Below are 21,108 nucleotides of genomic sequence, written 5' to 3' on the forward strand. Positions count from 1 at the left end.
CACCAAAAGTATGGGGAGGGCTGAGAAGGGGGTTCTGTGAGGTGGGTAGGGGTGATACAAGTTGTAAGATGGCTGTTGCATTGGGGACCTTTAAGGTAGAGGGATTTGTTCTTTGTTTTGAGAGAGAACCTGCTTTATCTCAGACTTAGGTTTAGTGATAAGAATGGGGGATGCTATTCGAGGGAGGGAGCATTTACTTTAGCCAAAAAGGGAGTTCCTCCACAAGATAAGGAACCTGGTCTGGGTGACCTGGAGAGGGGAAAAAATCTTTTTTTGTATAGAGAAAACTAAAGATAAGTGAAAGGTGCCCTCTGATGGCCATCCTATGTTAAATGCTGGCCAATCAATTGAACAATAAATATTTCATTTTCTAGGAAAGACTTGGTCACCTGATTCTAATGCCTTTTTCTAAATTTCCTAACCAGTTCTAAAGTAGATTTTTCAACAAACTGATTTTGACTCGTATCTTTTTTTTTTTTTTTTTTTTTTTTTGATTTTTTGAGGTAGGGTCTCACTCTAGCCCAGGCTGACCTGGAATTCACTATGGAGTCTCAGGGTGGCCTCGAACTTATGGCAATCCTCCTACCTCTGCCTCCCAAGTGCTGGGATTAAAGGCGTACACCACCACGCCCAGCTTGACCCATACCTTTGAAGACAAGGACAAGACACATGAACATAGCACCAAACACAAATATGCTAGTAATAACGTCTCTCCTGACACTGCCGTATGGCTAAACTGAAACTTAACCAACAACAGACCTCCATTCAAAATCTCTGAACCAAGCCAGAGAGGGTTGAGGGTGGCCCCTCGATCCCTCATCCAGGGGAATAAATGCTGCATCCAGCATCCCTCTTGGACCTAGAAAAGTGTGCAAAATCAGGAAATCAGAGAAAAATGAGAAGAAGAAAAAATTGTAAAAGCCCCTCTAGAAGTTTCTTACCCAGCACAGGAAGGGGCTGGCCAGCCTGGGTGAGAGCTCCCCATTGCCTGCTTGTTACCAGCGCCAAAACCAAGAACATGCTGATGGGCAAATATCTGGCTCTCAGACCAAGATTAGGGTCTTTCCCCAGTCCAGTCGCCCCAGAGTCAGGAGGGAGGTCTTGGAATGTGGATCCCGGATGAGCCCCCAATATTTTGTGGGGTCTGGTGTCACAAAGCAAGAACACAGACTCACAGAATGTTGGGTAAGAGCCAATGCATGGCTACACCCTAGAGGTGGGGATCTCTGAGTGCACCCTGGAACTACTGGGAGTCAGCTTTTATCGGAGAAAAACACAAGATGTTCACTGTGAAAATAGAATGGGAGTTAAATCACAAAATTACTGTTAAACAAGGGGAGTTACAAAAAAAATCACAGGGTATTCTTACATAGGTCACTGTAGGCAGAACTGGGGCAAGAAACATTCTATACCATATAATCACAAAGATATTTAGAAACAGAGGGGTTACGGTACATTGCACAGAGGGGTCATTCCATTCCTTATAGTGTAGATAACAGGAAACACCTGCATTTTGCAATAAGGCTCAAGGCAATTGATTTCTGAAACTTCTCCTTCATCTATAAAGAAGATCAACTTGGGTAGTAACCTCCATTATGTGTGCCTAAAGGCAAGGGCTGCACAGGAGGATGTTTAACCAGCTCTATTGTGTCCCTTTACACTCCAGATGAAGACAGAAATGAAAGTGAGCTTTCATAGTGGCAGCAGGAAAGACACATCTCATAAGAGGAGAGAGGCCCCAGTGTTAGGTAGAACAAAAGTCCCAAAATGGAGCTAGGATGAAAGAAGGTGACAGCTTAATGGATGCAACTCAGAAAATAACTAAGAAGTTTACATTGCCACTGTTTCCTGCCGAATGTTATTGTTATGGGGTCCAGTGTCACACAACTAAGACTGACAACTCACAGAATGATGAGTAAGGGCAGATGTGTCATGACTATACATACCCTAGAGGCCAGGATCTATGAGTGCAGTCCTGGGCTACTTGGGGAGAGAGCTTTTATTGTAGAAAACCACAAGATGTCCATTGTGAAAACAGAATGGGAGTAACACAAAATTACTGTTAAACAAGGGGGTCATCACAAAAAGTCACAAGGTCTTCATTTCATGAGTCGAGTGAGCAGGACGCAGGCAAGGAACACTGCATAGTAGTCCTCAGGTACGCAGGGCCAGGGTGAGGTCACAAGGGTAATCTTTAAACAGAGGGATTATGGTACGTTTTGTTAGGGACATTCCATCTGGTGTAGGTAACAGGAAGTGCGTGCATTTTACATTAGGGTCTGTGGTAATGACTTCTGAAACTTCTCCTTTTATCTGTCAAGGTTCCTCCACATTATGGGATCTGGTGTCATACAAGTAAGATCACTGACTCACAGAGTACAAGGCAAAGTTTATTTTATTAAAATTTTTTTATTAGGCAGAGAAAGGGAGAGAGAGAGAATGGGCATGCTAGGGCCTCCAGCCACTGCAAACAAACTCCAGACACGTGTGCCCCCTTGTGCACCTGGCTAACGTGGGTTCTGGGGAATCGAACCTAGGTCCTTTGGCTTTGTAGGCAAACGTTTTAACCATTAAGCCATCCCTCTGGCCCATGGCAAAGTTTTACTGGGCATCAGGACTGCACCCTTGAGGTCAGCATTTCTAACTGCAGCCCCGACTTCTCTCTTAGGCTCATTATATTTTTTTAAATAATTTTTTAACTTTATTTTTTGTTTTGTTTCTTTTCCAAATTATTTTTTATCAAAAACTTCCATGATTATAAAAAATATCCCATGGTAATGCCCTCCCTCCCCCCACTTTCCCCTCTGAGACTCCATTTTCCACCATATTTCCTCCCCCTCTCAATCAGTCTCTCTCTTATTTTGATGTCATGATCTTCTCCTCCTATTTTATGGTCTTGTCAGGCACTGTGAGGTCATAGATATCCACATCATTTTGTGTCTGGGGGGAGCACAGTAAGGAGTCCTACCCTTCCTTTGGTTCTTACATTCTTTCCATTAAGCTTGTTTTTAAAGCTGAAAACCACAAAAGCAGCAGCCTGGGGTTGAGCGAGGAGTTTCCCAAACAGTTAATGCAAGCAAGCAGATGTGTAAAAAAGTGGAACTTGGTGATTAGCTCATGGCCCCAAGGTGGCCTTGATATCAGGAACAAGGCACTAGGGGTGTTTCCTGGAATCAGGGAGGGGCTGGTGTTATCTCATGAGAATGGGCAAACACATTTTTCTCAAGATGAGGCAGGGTGCTGAAGGGTTTTTCTTTCAAAATGGTTTCCCTGTAGCCAATGTTTCACATTTCACCAAGCTTATCTTAGAAACCACCTGACCCCTCTTCTGAATGCAATCCATTCTCTGATTATGTTGCAAGTCCCAAAATGACCAGAGACCACCCCAATGAAGGTTAAACAAAGAGAGTATTATATAGTATGTTCCAGACCAGAAATCAAGCTACCATGCCTACCTTTAATAATCTGAGTTTTTACAGAATTCCTCTCTGTCTTTCAAATGTTTTCTATCTCTGGACATGCTCTCTCAGATCACTCCAGAGTAGTTTGTATAGAAACAACAGGTCTCTCCTAGTGCCGTACAAAGTCCTCCTTGTTTTAGGAACAGTAGGTCTAACCCTTGCCTATTTTGTAATGCCATTTCTTTTCTTTTCTTTCTTTCTTTCTTTCTTTTTTTTTTTTGTGGTGACACATAACTTTAATCCAAGCACTTGAGAGGCTGAGGTAAAAGGATTGTTGTGAGTTCAAGACCAGCCTGGGATTACAGAGTGAGTTGTACTACAGTGGAAAGAACTTGGTTTCAGAATTAAATAGGCCAAGTGACATTAAACACAAAACTTAGCATCTTTGGCAAATGAAAGGTAATAATGGACACCTTGCAGGACTCTTACAGGATGGAATTGTAATGCCATTTCTTCAAGAGAATCTGGGGTGGTCCCCAGGTGACTAACAAAGGATTCTAATTCTTTCAAATCAGCATCAACCTATTGGCTTAAGGTTTTAAAATTTTTATCTCCAACAACTAAAGCAGAGGTTTCTGTGGCTGCCGATCTTGCTATTCCTAATCCTATTAGTAAGGGTACTAAAATGGGGGCTCCTCTCTTCTGTTATAATTAAAGGAGAGGGAAAGAATCATGAAATGTTTTCTGCCTACATCCCTATCATATAAATGAACTTGGGGAACTACGTGGACTGATACACAAAGCTCTTCCCATCCCTCATCAGCACAAGGAGGGAGGCGAACCAGAGGATGATTCCAGAAACACACAAACCAAGAGGCAGGGGCTGGTACTAAGAAATAACTATCTCCATTCACAGTTGGCTTTTTAAAATTTTTTTTTGTTTATTTTTATTTATTTATTTGAGAGCAACAGACAGAGAGAGAAAGTGTCAGAGGAAGAGAGAGAGAATGGGCGCGCCAGGGCCTCCAGCCACTGCAAACGAACTCCATATGCATGTGCCCCATTCTGCATCTGGCTAACGTGGGTCCTGGGGAATCAAGCCTCGAACAGGGGTCCTTAGGCTTCATAGGCAAGCGCTTAACTGCTAAGCCATCTCTAGCCCATCTATTCACAGTCGTTTTAAGAGGAAAGACCTGAGGGGCTGGAAAGGTGGCTTAGCAGTTAAAGCATTTGCCTGCAAAGCCAAATAATCCTGGTTCAATTCTCCAAGACCCATGTAAGCCAGATGCACAAGGGTATGCATGCATCTGGAGTTTGGTTGCAGTGGCTGGAGGCCCTGGCATGCTCACTCTCTCCCTCTCTCTCTCTCTCAAATAAATAATAAAAAACAAATGAAAGAAAAAAGAGTAAGGGCTGAGAACATGAATTCCAATAAGGAGATTGCTCTGTTATAATTATTTGTTTTTACACATAACCTTTGCCCTTAAAAGTCCCCTAAGGTAAGCTTAGGCTTCATCCCCCATTGGTAGAGGCCTGTCTATTCAAACTGTGGTTGGGTCAGGTTGCAGACAATGGACATAGTTTCTCCAAAAGTGTTTATTCCAATATCATATAATATGGTGGCTCAGGGTCTAAACATAGCCAGCAGTCCTGGGTGATAATAGGATTAATACTATTAACTACCCTAAAGAGCATATCCAAGGTTGTGAAAAACTTTAGGTAGGGGCTCTCAGAGTTCGGTGGCTCCAAATAGGCAGAATGGTGGAAACAGGAGGTTCCCCTGGTTTTTGGTGAGTATTTGGATGATTGGGAGAATTCTCAAGAGAGGAGCATTAGGTCCAATGGAGATAGGGGTCTTAATGTCTCTCATTTCTTATATGTTGACTTCTGTACCTGGATCTCCTCCTGTCACGTACAGTCTAAAGCCCCACATCCGGCCTCCCAGGCCCTACTGTTGTAGGCTGCCGGGATTTTAGAAAAATCTTTAAAGGATCACAGGCACCCTCTCCACGTTTATTTGAGGACCTAGGTCTCTCAACTGTAATAAAGGGGTCATGATGTGTCTGTTATAATCAGTTAATGAGAATAATCAGGCAAAATCCTCTTTAGAGGGAGGGAGAGAGCCTTTACTCATGTGTGGACCTCTGCTGGCTAATGCCACAATCCTGACAGAGGCCCTGAACTCAGACTGTGCTGAGTTTATATACCTTTTACAGTCCTTTGTCTGAATTTTGCCATACTTAAAAGAGGGGAGAGATTTACATCCATAAGTGTAGGGTTCTGTCAAATAAGATTTAGTTGAGGAAGCTGTCTCCTAAGATAAGGTAGTTAAAATACTGTCCAAAGGGGTCAGGCTTAGAATTCTTACCATCAGAGGAATCTCCCCCACTGCAGTTTCAGAGGAGGGGAATGGAACATTATTGCTTCACTGGAAGTCCTAGGTGCATTTACGTTTCTTATAGATACATTGATTATATTCCATCTAAACTAATGTAAACTAGGAACATTAAATATATGGTATTCATTCAATATGTCCAGTATGCCTCAGTCTCACAACCCCATGCAGCAAAATGCATTGGCCATCTAGCTGGCAGCTTAGTCCCCCATTTGCTGGGCAGATATAAAGTTGAGAAGCCTGTATGCCTTCCTCAACTGCTAGGCCACCACAGCCATAACCAGGGACTCCTGTTCCTCCTCCCCTCTTACTAACCACATGTACGTTCCAGTATTTTCCAAGAAGGTCGCAGATGTGACCAGTAGTCAGCAACTGTTGGATAATTCTCCCAGTGGTAGTGTCTCTTAGCTCCCAAGTGAAATTGTGGGGTTGATGAGGACTAATATTTTAGTTATCAGGTAAAACCAAGGAAACTAAACACAGGAACATCAACATAAGCATAGTAAAAGCAAAAGGAGACAAAAGACAGTATTTCATTCACACAGTACACTGAACAGTCTTATCTTAAGAGGATCTTGGTGGGCCTTGGGTTTGTGGATGGTCCAGTGGTCATCTGGATCCCCAGCAACAACTCTATTAAGTTGGGTGTGGTGTATCTATGACCTCTTCCCAGCTATGTTTACCACAGTGGGAATTGTCAAGACTACAGTGAAGGGTCCTTGCCAAGGAAGCTCAAGGTTGCCAGGACTGTGCCTCTTCACCCAGACCAGTTCTCCGGGCTCAAATAAAGATGGTGGCAGGTCTAAGTCAAGTCTCTTATGGGTTTCCTGGACCAGAGGATGAATCTGCTGGAGAGACAGAAGGGACTGGAGAAGGTTATGATTAGTAATATCTTGTTTGTTTTTTTTGCCTCAAGGTAGGGTCTCACTCTAGCCCAGGCTGACCTGGAATTTACTATGTAGTCTCAAAGTGAGCTCGAACTCACTGTGATCCTCCTACCTTGTTCTCCCAAGTGCTGGAATTAAAGGCATATGCCACCATACCCAGCATGACTAGTGATTCTTCCCCCAGCTTAGAGAGCATAAGGGAAGGTCTACCATGAGAAGTTCAAAGGGATTTCTATTCATCCTTTACACTTTCCCTGAGCTCTCTGGCCTATAGGCACAATGAAGGTGCCACTTTATTTCTAAGGCTATTCTTATTGAGTGACAAGGCTGTGAGAGTCAGGCCATTTTCGGACCCCAGGGCTAGGGGAAGACCAGATCTGGGGACTGTGTCCTGTAACAGCTTCTTCATAGTTGTCTGAACCGTCTCAATCTTTGTAGGAAATGTTTCTGAGAAACCAGCCACCATTACCAGTAGATACTTATATCCATAAAGACCAAGCTTAACTTCTGTAAACTCAATTTCCCAATGCTCACCAGGGAAAGTCCTCTCACCCCAGGTCCCACCAGTGGAGGTCCATGCTGGTTGACTTGTTGGCAGGTGGTGCATCTGGCAACTAGGTCTTCGGTTATTGGACCAAGGTCAGTGTTGCAGAAGCATCGTCTAAGCAATTCAGTCAATTTGGTGGGGCACAAATGGGTACTCTCGTGATGACACTTGAGCAGTGTATGTCCTAATACCCATGGGAATAGGATCCCTCCATCCGAACAACTTCTTCCATCCAGAGGGTGCTTTTTTGATTGGGAGTGTGTCTCCCAATTTCATGTCTCCTTCCATGTAGTCAGGCTGCTTGGGCAGCTCAAGAGGAGGGGTACCCATAGGAACTTCAAGGGCCCCCACCGGTTTTAGAGCTTCTATGACTTCTTGGTGTGCTGTCTGATTCCCCAGTGCTTCTGGGTGACCCCTCTTTGATGGCCCTAATGAAATAGTCTGACTCCATCTTAGACTTAGGAGGCATTTTGCTGCTGAGTCAAAATAGTCTTATTTCTGTTTACTGTAAAACCTAAGTTTCTGTTAGGCCTGACTGCACTTTAACTACCTGCCCAGAATTCCCCACCTGGCCCTTCCCGGAACCTGAAAAGCTCCTGACTCTGACAATCCCTTGACTCATACCCTCCCAAGATGTTATGCCAAGTAATTGTAAACTATTATTTGATTCTGTATTTTGCTTGCTAAGTTCCCTGTTGAAAATCTCTGAACCTTGCAGCTTGTGAATTATAAAAACCTCTCTTGTCTTGTGTTCAGGGCTGCTCTCTCTTTTTAAAAAAATATTTATTTACTTATTTATTTATTATTAGAGTCAGAGAGAGTGAGAATGGGTGTGCCAGAGCCTCCAGTCACTGCAAATGAACTCCAGACACATGCACCACCACACACATCTGGCTTACGTGGGACGTGGAGAAGCAAACCTGGATCCTTAGGCATCGCAAGCATGCACCTTGTTGTAGTCAGGTTCGCATTGCTGGTAGAAACCACCCAACCAAGAGCAGTTTTTTGAAAAAAGAGGTTTATTTTGTTTTACAGACTCAAGGGGAAGCTGCACTATGGCAGGGGAAAACAATGGCATGAGCAGAGGGTGGACATCACCCCATGGCCAACGTAAGGAAGACAACAGGAATAGGATAGTGTGACAAACACTGGCAAGGGGACACTGGCTATAACACCCATAAGCCTATTCCCAGAAATACACTCCCTTCAGGAGATGTTAATTCCCAAATCTCCATCAGCTGGGAACCTAGCATTCAGAACACCTAAGTTTGTGGGGGACACCTGAATCAAACCAGCACACACCTTAACTGCTAAGCCATCTCTCCAGCCAAAGGCTGCTCTCTTAAACCTGTCTTTGTGTGAGACCATTGCTAGTCAGCTCCTCCTGAGTGCACAATACAGCTTGCTTCAATTTGGCCAAACATTTGAGTCAGTGTTCTATTCTTTGTGTCATGGCTTTAACATCTGGAGGCCCCAGTGAGATTAGACCACACACCCAAATTCTGAAGCCAGACCTTCACTCCAGGACACCAGGACCGGAATGCTGCCTCAGGAGGTGTGTACCTTGAGATGTTCCAAGGCTCCAGGGTGTGCCTTCAGTTTGGTGGATTGTCAGAGTGAACTGCCACACTAAAAGGAATTAACAAACACCTGTTTAAGAAGGCCTCTGAGGGTAAGTCATAGTAAGGCATCTCCTTCTGTGATATCTGGTATTGATTCTGGTAGAATCCCTTCTGGGGACAATGAGGTGCCTGACAAGGCATGTGGCCTCCTGTCCAGGACACTAGCAAGACATCACATTGCCCTCTGGGCTCTTTGGCGCCTGGTTTTTGGTGCCCTGTGTCTTCTTCTGTGTTTTGTTTGTCTTGTCTGTTCTTTTGTTGTCTTTCCTGGTTCACACTTTGGGGCGACTGAATAGATAGATAGAATGGGTAATAGGACAAGTAAGTCTGACACTCCTTGAAGCTGTGTTTTAAGAACCTTTGACAAACTTTACCCTCCTTTAATTAAGCAGGATTATGACTATCCTATCACCAAGAGTTGACTCCGGACCTTCAGTGAGATAGAATAGCCTACCTTTGGGGTCAACTGCCCCCTGAGGGCACTTTTGATTCCCTGGTGGCATGGGCCATAGCCAACATCACCCTTGGCAGTCCCGGCTGCCCAGACCAGATAGGGTATGTTCTACCTTGGGCAGAGGCAACAGTCAATCCACCCTCGTGGATGAAGGTTTGTATGGTACAGAATGGTCAGGGCAGCCAAGCCCTGATTGTGAGAAGGAAAACCCTTCAGGGGCTCCCAACTGAGGATCAAAGAAAGTCCTCATGCATGTGCCACTTGTGCATCTGGCCACGAGGGTCCTAGGGGAATCGAGGCTGAGTCCTTTGGCTTTGCAGGCAAGTGCCTTAACCACTAAGCCATCCCTCCAGCCCTAGAAATCTTAAAAGGGCCATGTTCAGTCACTTTCTATCTCCAGCAGCTGGGTGTTTCTCTTATGGGTTTTTTGGATGCCTTTTCAAGGTGTGAGTGATGGATCCAAGCAATAACACTAGCAACTTTAAGAGCAGGGGAGCAGAAGTAGTTTAGTGGGATGATTGCAGGAAAGGCTGAGGGGAGGGAGGAGACAGTGGTCTTGGGATAGACAGGGGTAGGGAAGGATAAACAGGAGCATGCGAGCTAGGCATGGTGATGCACACCTTTAATCACAGCACTTGAGAGGCAGCAGTAGGAGGATCACCACGAGTTTGAAACCACCCTGAGATGACATAGTGAATTCCAGGTCAGCCTGAGCTACAGAGACCCTACCTTGAGAATAAAAGTAAAAGATTAAGATTTCTAAGGCTTAATGATTTGCTACTAATCTATTCTTCTTGTTCCTTTATCACTATGAATCTCATAATGATAATTTTTAAAAATTTATTTATTTATTTATTTATTTGAGAGCGGCAGACACAGAGAGAAAGACAGATAGAGGGAGAGAGAGAGAATGGGCGTGCCAGGGCTTCCAGCCTCTGAAAACGAACTCCAGATGCATTGTATTTTACATCATGTATGTTATGGGGGCCAGGGGTAGAATGTGGTGATTTGATTCAGGTATCCCCCATAAAGTTAGGTGTCCTGAATGGTAGGTCCCCAGCTGATAGATATTTGGGAACTAATGTCTCCTTGATGTAGTATTGTTGGGCATGAACTTATGGGTGTTATAGCCAGTTTCCCCTTGCCAGTGTTTGACACACTCTCCTGTTGCTATTGTCTACCATAGGTTGGCCAGGGGGTGATGTCCATCATTTTCTCCTGCCATCTTGGAGCTTCCCCTCAAGTCTGTAAGCCAAAATAAACCTCTTTTTTCCCCCACAAGCTGCTCTTGGTTTGGTGATTTTTACCAGCAATGTGAACCTGACTGCAGCACAGAGGTAGGAGGATTGCCATGAGTTCAAGGCCACCCTGAGACTACTTAGTGACTATCAGGTCAGCCTTGGCTAAAGTGAGACCCTACCTTGGAAAAAAAAAAAAACCAACATACATAACAATCATTCCTGTAGTCAGGTCACGTTTACCATGAGCACTATTTTAGTCTACACTGTCCTTCCCTCTTATCTCCATTCTGGGCCCTTCCTGGACAGTTCCCACTCTAGGATTCTTCCATCTGCTAACAAAGATAAGTTCAGTTCCTCAGCAGTTAACTCTTACAGTAACTCAACTTTCAGCTTCTTTTCTTTTATTAAAAAATTAATAATTTGTTATTAAGTAAATGCATAAAGTCCTTTAAAGTGGCAGCTAAACAATAAAACATGTGTTTAGCTGCCCTTGGTTTGAGCCCCAGTACCAAAACCAAAAGAAAATCAAAATAAGTCCTCTTTTTAAATTTTTTCTTTTTTTCTTTTTTTATTGGTTATGTACAGTGTATACAGTCATGTTAAATCTTTACATTATTGATAAATTCATAATTATAGACAATGAATCATGATAATTTCCTCCTTCCTCACTTTCCCCTTCACAACTCCACTTCCCATCATATCCCCTCCCCCTCTCAATCAGTCTCTCCTTTATTTTGATTTGATCATCTTTTCCTCCTACTATGATGGTCTTGTGTAGGTAGTTTCAGGCACTGCAAGGTCATGGATATCCAGGCCATTTTGTGTCAGGAAGAGTGAATTGTAAGGAATCCTACTCTTCTTTTGGCTCTTACATTCTTTCCACCACCTCTTCTGCAATGGACTGTGAGCCTTGGAAGGTGTGATAGAGATGTTTCAGTGCTGAGCACTCCTCTATCATTTCATCTCAGCAGTATGGTACCTTTTGAGTCATCCCAGAGGTCACCACCATCTGAAAAGAGAAGCTTCTCAATCCAAGGGCTGGAGAGTTGGCTTAGCAGTTAAAGTGCTTGCCTGCAAAGCCAAAGGAACTCAGGTTCGATTCCCCAGGACCCACATAAGCCAGATGCTATCCAAAAGTGAGAGTAGCATTAATACATGGGTATGAACATTAAGAAGAGTGCTTTCCAGAAAGTTTGATGAGCATAATACAAGCATTTAGCCAGACATCAGCAGGTATTACACTCCTAAGAGTCATGACCTCCCTCGTCATAGGTTTTTGAAGAGGTTTTCAGTATCAGGCCTGTATTCCCTCCCGTGGAATGGGCCTCAGTCCAATTAGAGAGCAATTAGTTTTCCCCAAAACAGACGTACCACTATTGCACCTATTGGCTCATTTGGCCTAGCTAGCCCAATTTAAGGCTTGCAGTGTCCACTGTTGTTTATCTCCACTGATGACTTCTCTTTCTCCCATAGAACTGCATGCAGTGTAGCTTTTTCCAGCTTCAGCTGATCTACATGGAGAAGGTTTTCAGCTTAGCTCCAGCAGGATTTCTTAGTGACTTGCAGCCCAAGCACGTGGAGTCTACAGCAATAGGGTCTTACCATCTTCTCCTGGTGGGAAACCAAGGGCCTCGGCAATGTCAGCTTCTTCTTCTTTTTTTTTTTTTTTAAATTTTTATTAACATTTTCCATGAAATGTCAGCTTCTTTTGTTTTTTTTTAATTTTTATTAACATTTTCCATGAAATGTCAGCTTCTTTTTAATCGCAGCGCCTCTACCTCTCAGGAGCTGGGATTAAAGGCATGTGCCACTGATGGACTGAAAACTAGAGTGACTCCCTTTTGTAAATTAACTCCATCTTACAAACCAGGGGATTACCAGACCAAACAGCTTAACTTAGCGGAACTTGCAGATGTTAAATGGTTCCAAGAACTTACAACCACAAATGGGCTGAATGTTCTCACCTTTGCAAATTTTAGTTTTTCTAAAGTAGCTTCTCAGAAAAATGTATGTCACTATGCCAACAAGGATATGGTTTCTGCCTTTAAATTGATGTAAAGCTCAATGGTCAGGGCTGCATTCAGGAGCCATTCTGTGGTTGGTGCAGTCACTGGCCAGCTAATAAAGACTCTTAACACAGACCTTGACTTTCTTGAATGGTCTCTGTGTACTTGTCAGTGTAACACTTTGGGGGCTTGTCCAGGATTTGTGGAGACCCCCACGTAGAACTTGGCCCCCTCCAGGGTTCCTAGGGAGATCAGGACTGCCCCTTAGAGGACACTCCTAGTCCCCCTGCACGTGCCCATGGAGACTGACCAACTTCAACCAAATTCAGAATCACCTGTCTAAAAATCTGCCAGAGTTAAGTTTGTGGTCTGCAGACTTCTGTTGGGGTGTTTGAGAGGTTGGACATGGCAAAAACTCCCTTCCCCAGGAGCTGACACAAGATGTCACCTCAGCTCCTCAGAACCGGTCTGATTTTTATCTAGTGCCCTGTCTGTTTTCTGGTTGTCCTTTTGTGCCACGCTTCTTTCATTTGTACATGTTTCTATCTGGCCATTATAGTGATTTTCCTTCCTGCAGGAGAAAATGTTTTGCCTCCCACTGGTTTTAATAGGTGGAATCCTAATCATCTTCCTCCTAAACATTGGTCTTATTACGGTGGCCCTCCAGCACCTGGGCACTCTGCGAGCATGCTTCTCTCGCCGTTTCTTTCTGTCTTCACTCCCTAGTAGTGATCCTGCTCTGCTGCCACTCTTACTTCAACCCCTCCAGTGGGAATCTCACCAGTCTACCTTAACTCCATTGTGGGTTCCTCTAAGACCTCAACTCCTTCTTCCTGTATGTTAGAACATTTATTTATAGTATTTATATATATGTATATAATATTATATATAATATATTATAATATATAATACATAATATATATATTATTGACATCTTCTACACTTACAGACAACAAACCACGCTAGTTCCCTCCCCTCCCCCACTTTCTCCTTCATAACTCTGCTCTCTGTCATATCCCCTCCCTCTCTCCATTAGTCTCTTTTATGTCATCATCTTTTTCTCCTATTATGAGGGTCTTGTATAGGTATTGCTAAGCAGTGCAAGGTCTTGGATATCAAGGCCAAATTCTCTCTGGACAGTTGTATGTAGGGAGTGGTACCCTTCCTTTGGTTCTTACATTCTTTCTGCCACCTCTCCCACACTAGACCCTGAGCCTTGGAGAGTGTGAGATGTTTCAGTGCAGGACACTCCTTCATCTCTTCTTCTCAGAACTATGTTGCCTTTTGGGTCATCCCAGTGGTGATCACCAACTGAAAAGAGAAGTTTCTCTAACCAGAAGTAAGAGTAGCATGAATATATGAGTATGAACATTAAGTGTATTGCTTTCAGGGCAATTTGGTGAGAGTAATATATGCATTTATTCAGACAAGAGTAGGCTTTATACCCATAAGGCTTATGACCTCCCCTGCCATAGGCTTTTGATTAGGTTTTCAGTACCAGGCATGTATTCCCTCCCATAGCATGGGCCTTCATTTCAATTAGAGAGCAGTTGGTTTCCCCCAGAGCAGACATGCCACTATTGCACTCATTCAGTCATTTGGCCTGTCTGGCCAAACTTGAGGTATCTGGGGTCCATTGTTTTTACTGCTGATGACTCCTGTCTCCCATAAGGCTGCATGCAGTGCAGCTTTTTCCAGCTTTCAGTAGGCTAGGCTATAGGGCAAAGGTTTTCTGCTCAGCACCAGCTTAATTTCTTAGTGACTTTTCCACATGTGAAGTCTTCAGCAATAGGGTCTTACTATTTCTTTCTCATGGGAAACCGAAGGCCTTGGCAATAGCCTATAATGTTCTGAAGGCAACAGGGACCTCCCTGGCCAACAACTCACTGGAAGGTATCCCATCCCAGGCACTGAAAATTTCCTAGTAACAATATATGGCTTCTGGATGTGCCATTATTCAAGAAAGTATATTTTCATATGTCTTATTCAGAATATCTTGAATTTTGATTGACCCTCTCCCCCACCTTTCTTTTATATAATCTCTTCCCCTGACCTCACTTAGGCCTATCCCCTCACTGTAATCTGTTCTTCTACTTACATATATGCAACACCATCCCCTTAAGACCTTCCCTCTTCCTCCTCCACCCACCAGTAGCCGTTTTTTACCTTATGGGCCTCTGCTACTGACTTGGTTCCAGATCATACACAAGTCTATACATTTGTAGCTAGGATCCACATATGAGAGAGAACATGTGATGTTTGGCTTTCTGGGCCTGGGTTACCTCACTTAGTATAATCCTTTCCAGATACATCCATTTCCCTGCAAACTTCATAATTTCATTTTTCTTTACCACTGAATAGAACTCCATTGTGTAGATGTACCACATCTTTATTATCCATTCATCTGTGGATGGACATGTAGGCTGGTTCCATTGCCTAGCTATTATGAATAGAGCAGCAATAAACATGGTTGTGCAAGTATCTCTAAGGTAGTGAGAACAGTCATTAGGATATATGCCTAGAAGTGCTATAGCTGGATCATATGGCAAATCTATTTTTAGCTGTCTCAAGAACCTCCACACTGATTTCCACAATGACTGTACCAGATTACATTCCCACCAACAGTGTAGAAGAGTTCCCCTTTTACCACATCCTCACCAACATTTATTGTCATTTGTTTTCTTGATGGTAGCCATTCTGATGGGAGAGAGATGGAATCTCAAGGTAGTTTTACTTTGCATTTCCCTGATGACTAAGGATGTAGAACACTTTTTTAGATGTTTATATGCTATCTGTATTTCTTCTTTTGAGAACTCTATATTTAGTTCCATAGCCCATTTTTTGATTGGGTTGTTTCTTTCTTTTTATTTATTTTTAAAATTTTTTTATAATTAATAACTTCCATGATATAAACAATATCCCATGGTAATTTGCTCCCTCCCCCCCTTCCCCCTTTGAAACTCCACTATCCATCATATCCCCTCTCCCTCTCAGAAATCAGTTTCTTTTTTATTTTGATGTCATCATCTTTTCCTCCTATTGTGATGGTCTTGTGTAGGCTGTGTCAGGCACTGTAAAGTCGTGGGTATCCAGGCCATTTTGTGTCTGGAGGAGCACATTGTAAGGAGTCCTACCCTTCCTTTGGCTCTTATATTCTTTTTGTCACCTCTTCAGCAATGGACTTTGAGCCTTGGAAGGTGTGATAGAGATATTTCAGCACTGAGCATTTCTCTGTCACTTCTTCTCAGCACCACGATGCCTTCTGAGTCATCCCAAGGTCACTGCCATCTGAAAAGAGAAGCTTCTCTAATCTAAAGTGAGAGTAGAATATATGGGTGTGAACATTAAGAGACGTGCTTACTGGGCAGTTTGATGAGCATAGTATATACATTTAGCCAGACAGCAGCAGATGTTATACCCCTAGGGCTCATGACTACCTCTTGTAGGTATTCAGTATCAGGGATGTATTCCATCCCTTGGAGCAGGCTTCCAGTCCAATTAGTGAGGTCAGGGGAAGAGACTAGGATTTTTTATTTCTTATTGTTCTTTTTAATTCTTTGTATATTCTGGATAGTAATTCTCTATCAGATGTGTAGCTGCAAAGATTTTCTCCCATTCTGTAGGTTGTCTCTTTGCTCTATTCAGTGTCCTATGCTGTACAAAAGCTTTGTAATTTCATGGGATCCCAGTAGTTGATTAGTGGTTTTATTTTCTGAGCAAATAGGGTTATATTCAGAAAGTCATTACCTATGCCAATATGTTGAACGGTTTCCCCTACCTTTTCCTTTAGCAACTTCAGAGCTTCAGTTCTGATATTAAGGTCCCTGATCCACTTGGATTTGATTCTTGTGCATGGGGAAAGACAAGGATCTATGTTCATCTTTCTACATATAGATATCCAATTTTCCCAGCACCACTTGTTGAAGAGGCTGTCTTTTCTCCAATAAATATTTTTTGCATTTTTGTCAAAAGTCAGATGGCTATAGTTGCCTGGATTAACAACTGGGTCCCCTATTCTGTTCCATTGATCTACATGTCTGCTTTGTAATACAGCTTATAATCCGGTATGGTGATACCACCAGCCTTATTTTTTTTGCTCAAAATTTTTTTGGTTATTTGAGGTTTTTTTGTGCTTCCCAATGAATTTTGGGATTGTTTTTTCTATTCCTGCAAAGAATGCCATTGGAATTTTAATGGGGATTACATTAAATGTGTAGATTGCTTTGGTAAGATTCACATTTTCACAATATTGATTCTTCCAATCCAAGAACGTGTGATGTCTTTCCATTTCCTTGTGACTTCTGCAATTTCTCACTTGAGTGTTTTAAAATTCTCATTGTATAGTAATTTTAAATTTTAGCCAGAAGAGAAAAATTAGATAATTCATATGTAGTAGAGGTTAAAGAGCACCGGTAAAGCCCGGAGGTTCTTTTTGGAGGCAGGCTTTGTATTTGATTTAGTGGGATGGCTCAAATTTGGTGTGAGAGAGAGACACCCTGGCAAACCATGGCCATATGACAGAACTGTGTGTGAGAGATAATATAAACATCCAGGTGTCTGGGCAGGAACGAATGTTCCAGGCCTGAAAGACACCAAGCCCCCATAGTGGTCCAACTGAATAGCCAAGCCTCTCGGGTCAGAGTCAAACAAACAGCACCATATGAGCCAGGAAGCAAGAACTGGAATTACAAAACATAGTAACATGTTAGGGGATGAAGGGATCCTGGTTCCCTGTCAATCCTCCCGGAATATTCCGTGATTACCTGTTCAGAAAGTGGGCACTAAGGGACTATTGGCTGGTGCAAGATTTGCAGGAGTTCAATTCAACAGTCTGAAACCCATAGAGCTTGTTGAGCCTCCTGCCTCCTGATCAGCAAACACACTCAGTTTTGGACCTAAGGATGCTTTTTTTCAGCATCCCCCTTGCAAAAATCAGTCAGCCCATCTTTGCTTTCAAGTGGTCAGGTCCTGAAAGTAGATTACAGGGGCAACTGACGTGGACTAGACTCCCCTAGGGACTCAAGAACTCCCCCACCCTGTTTGATGAAACCCTAAGAGTGGACCTACAGCCCTTCAGGCCAGCCTACCCCCAAGTGACTCTCCTAGAATGCACAGCTGCCCTCCTGAATGCTGCTTCTGATGAGTCAGCAGCCAGATTGCAACAGAGGGGCTCCTGGAGAAACTGGAAAAACAGGGGTTACTGTGTATCATGCAGAAAAGCCCAATTCTGCACCCCAAAAGCCACTTATCCGGCATATAACCTGGAAAGGGGTAGCGTAGCCTATCTTCTTTATGCATCATTGCCATCCTGCAGATACCCAGCCCCTCTACCAAGAAGCAGGTAAGAGTTCTTGGGAGCAGTTGGATGTGGCCGGCTTTGGGTGCCTAGGTTTGCAAAGATGGCAAAACGTTTATATACAAGTACTGCAGGGGGAAATGCTCTATTAAGCTGGACAGAAGTGAAACAGAAAGCTTTGGAATCATTAAAATCAGCCCTGGCATATACACCAATACTGGCTCTCCCCAACATTATCATACCGTTCCATCTATACATGCATGAGAAAAGGTGCAAATGGGGTCCTGACACAAACTCTGGGCCCTTGGAAATGCCCAGTGACTTAGCTCTCCAAAAGACTGGCCCCCGTGGTGGCTGGATGGCCAGCCTTCCTAAAGTCAATAGTGGCCACAGCTACACTGGTCAACGAGGGTGACAAACTAACTATGGGACAAGATGTGTATCTTACAGCCCCTCCCCGTGCTGTAGAAACTCTTCCAAGGGGAGCTCCAGAGAGATGGCTCTCCAACACAAGGCTTGCTCAATACCAGACTTTGCTATTAGATCAACCCTGTCTAAAGTTCCAGAAAAAAATAGCTTTGAACCCCACTACCCTCCTGCCTGATGATGACCCCCAGCAGCCACTCCACGTGCCAAAATCAAGTGGGGAATGATGGACTGAAAACCAGAGCGACTCCATTTTGTACACTCCGCTCCATCTTACAAACCAGGGGATTTCCAGACCAAACAGCCTGACTTAGTGAATTTGCAGATGTTAAACAGTTCCTGGAACTTACAGCTTCAAATGGGCTGAATGTTCTCACCTTTGCATAGTTTGGCTTCTGTAAACTAGCTTCGCAGAAAATTGCATGTCACTATGCCAACCAGGATGTGGTTTCTGCCTTTAACTTGCTGTAATGCCCAATGGTCGGATCTGCTGCACTCAGGAGCCCTTCTGCCCTTGGTGCAGTCACTGACCAGCTAATAAAGACTCATAATTTGACCTTGACTGTCTCTGATGGTCTCTGTACCCTTTTGAGCACACCACCACCACACTGGGCTTCAAAGCGCACATTGTAATCACCATCTAGTGGTGTTTGGATGAGCATACAACATGCAAAATATGATTTAAAGGAGAGTCAGAGAGTTCTCTGGATAGAGAACACCATAATGACTGTACTTGCAGCTTTTATTTAAGATTAATCAATACAGTGAGAACCTACCTCAAAAAAATAAACAAAAACATCTAGGGGCTCAAGAGATCCTTCATCATCTAAGGCACTTGCCTGAAAAGCATAATGACCTGGGTTTGAATCCCTAGTGCCCATATAAGCCAACTACACAGAATTGTGCATGCATCTGGAGTGCATTTGCAATGGCTGGAGGCCAGGGCATGCCCAATTTCTCTGTCTCTATTCTCTTTATCTCTCTCTCATTGCAAATAAATAAATTAGTAATAATAATAGTAAACGACTGGCCAGGCATGATGGCACATGCCTTTAATCCCAGCACTCAGAAGGCAGACATACGTGTATCACCATGAGTTTGAGGTCACCCTGAGACTACATAGTGAATTCAAGGTCAGCCTGGGCTAGGGTGAGACCCGACCTTAAGAAAAAATAAAGTTGTCTGTGAAGGGTTAATACCACATAGGACATGCTGACCTCAGTGAAGACCTTGAAACAAGAAATTCCTTTGTGCTGTAAATATCTACCTTGACCAAAGCCTAATTGAGACATTTATTACACAAGAAACCATTGCCTCAAGACAACAAAAACAGACAAGAAGCTGAGCATGGTTTCACAAGCCTTCACTTGGACCGCTGGGACCGCAGGAAAGTAAAAAACTATTGTACAGACAAACGAACCATCAGCAGTGCCAACAGACAACCCAGAGAATGGAAGAAAACATTCACCAGCTATACCTCCAGCAAAGGTCTAATGTCTAAAATCTTCAAGAAATTCAACAATTGAAAAAAATCAAACACATTCAAAAACTGGGGTAGAGACATGAATAGATAATTCTCAAAGGAAGAAATACAAATGGCTATTACACATTTAAAGAGATGTCCAACATCTTTAGTCATCAAAGAAATGCACATTAAAACAATTTTGAGCCAGGTATGTTGACACATGCCTTTAAATATTTTATTTTTATTTATTTATTTATTTATTCATTTATTTATTTGACAGAGAAAGAGGGAGAGAGAGAAGGAAAGAATGGGTGTACCAGGGCCTCCAGCCACTGCAAACAAGCTCCAGACATGTGCGCCCCCTTGTACATCTGGCTAACGTGGGTCCTGGGAAATCAAACCTGGGTCTTTTGGCTTTGCAGGCAAATGCCTTAACCACGAAGCCATTCCTCCAGCACGGCATATGCCTTTAATCCCAGCACTTTGGAGGCAGAGGTAGGAGGATCGACGTGATTTGGAGAGCATCCTGAGACTACATAGTGGATTCCAGGTCAGCCTGAGTTACAGTGAAACTCTACCTTGAAAAACAAAGCAAAACAAAACAAACAAAATCTCTGAGATGTCATCTCACCCCACCCCAGTCAGGATGGCTTTCATCAAAAAATTGAATGACAACAAATGCTGGTGAGGTTGTAGGGAAAGAGGAACCCTTACCATGGTACAACCACTATGGAAATCAGTATAGAGACTCCTGAAAAATATCAAACTAGATCTACCATTTGATCCAGCTATACCATTCCTGGGCATATACCCTAAAAACTCATCTTTTTTCTGCAAAGATACTTCCTCAACTTTGTAGCTTGTTTATTCACAATAGCTAGAAACTGGAGCCAGCCCAGATGTCCACCAACTTATGAATGGATAGATAATGAAGATGTGATACATGTACACAATGGAATTCTACTCAGTGGTATGGAAAAAGGAAATAATTAAATTTGCATAAAAATGGAGTTGGAAAAAAAATGATTCTAAGTGAGGTCATGTAGGCACAGAAAGACAAACTCCACATGGACACTCTCATCTGTGGTTCCTAAAAGGGTTCAACTGCAGATAAGTGCAAACGGTAGAAAGCAATAGGAATATGGGCATAAAACTAGAATGAGTAGAGGAGAGAGAAAAAATAAGGAGAAGGATTAGTGTTTACTACAAAGCCTAAGGACTCAGGTTCAGTTCCCCAACACACACATAAGCCAGATGCACAAAGTGGCACATGCATCTGGAGTTGGTCTGCAGTGGCTAGAGGTTCTGGAGCACCCATTCTCTCTACCTGCTTCTCCCTGCTCTAATAAATAAATTAAATAACAGGGC

The 21,108-nt window shown here is 43.2% G+C and overlaps 1 long non-coding RNA gene across 6 annotated transcripts in view; it reads right to left on the minus strand.

Moving 5' to 3' along the window:
- Positions 1 to 4,932: 4,932 nt before the first annotated feature.
- Positions 4,933 to 21,108, minus strand: part of LOC123456426 — a 34,589-nt gene continuing 18,413 nt past the window's right edge. For 3 of the 6 annotated variants that reach the window (XR_006634522.1, XR_006634523.1, XR_006634520.1), the window contains exon 4: positions 8,470 to 8,859. This is a non-coding gene — a long non-coding RNA (uncharacterized LOC123456426). Of the gene's footprint in view, positions 6,663 to 8,469; positions 8,860 to 11,510; positions 11,557 to 21,108 lie in introns of those variants that run through there. The other 3 variants (XR_006634525.1, XR_006634521.1, XR_006634526.1) reach the window with 3 other exon arrangements.

The sequence above is a fragment of the Jaculus jaculus genome, chromosome 22 (genome assembly GCF_020740685.1).
Source record: "Jaculus jaculus isolate mJacJac1 chromosome 22, mJacJac1.mat.Y.cur, whole genome shotgun sequence".
In the NCBI taxonomy this organism is placed as follows: domain Eukaryota; kingdom Metazoa; phylum Chordata; class Mammalia; order Rodentia; family Dipodidae; genus Jaculus; species Jaculus jaculus.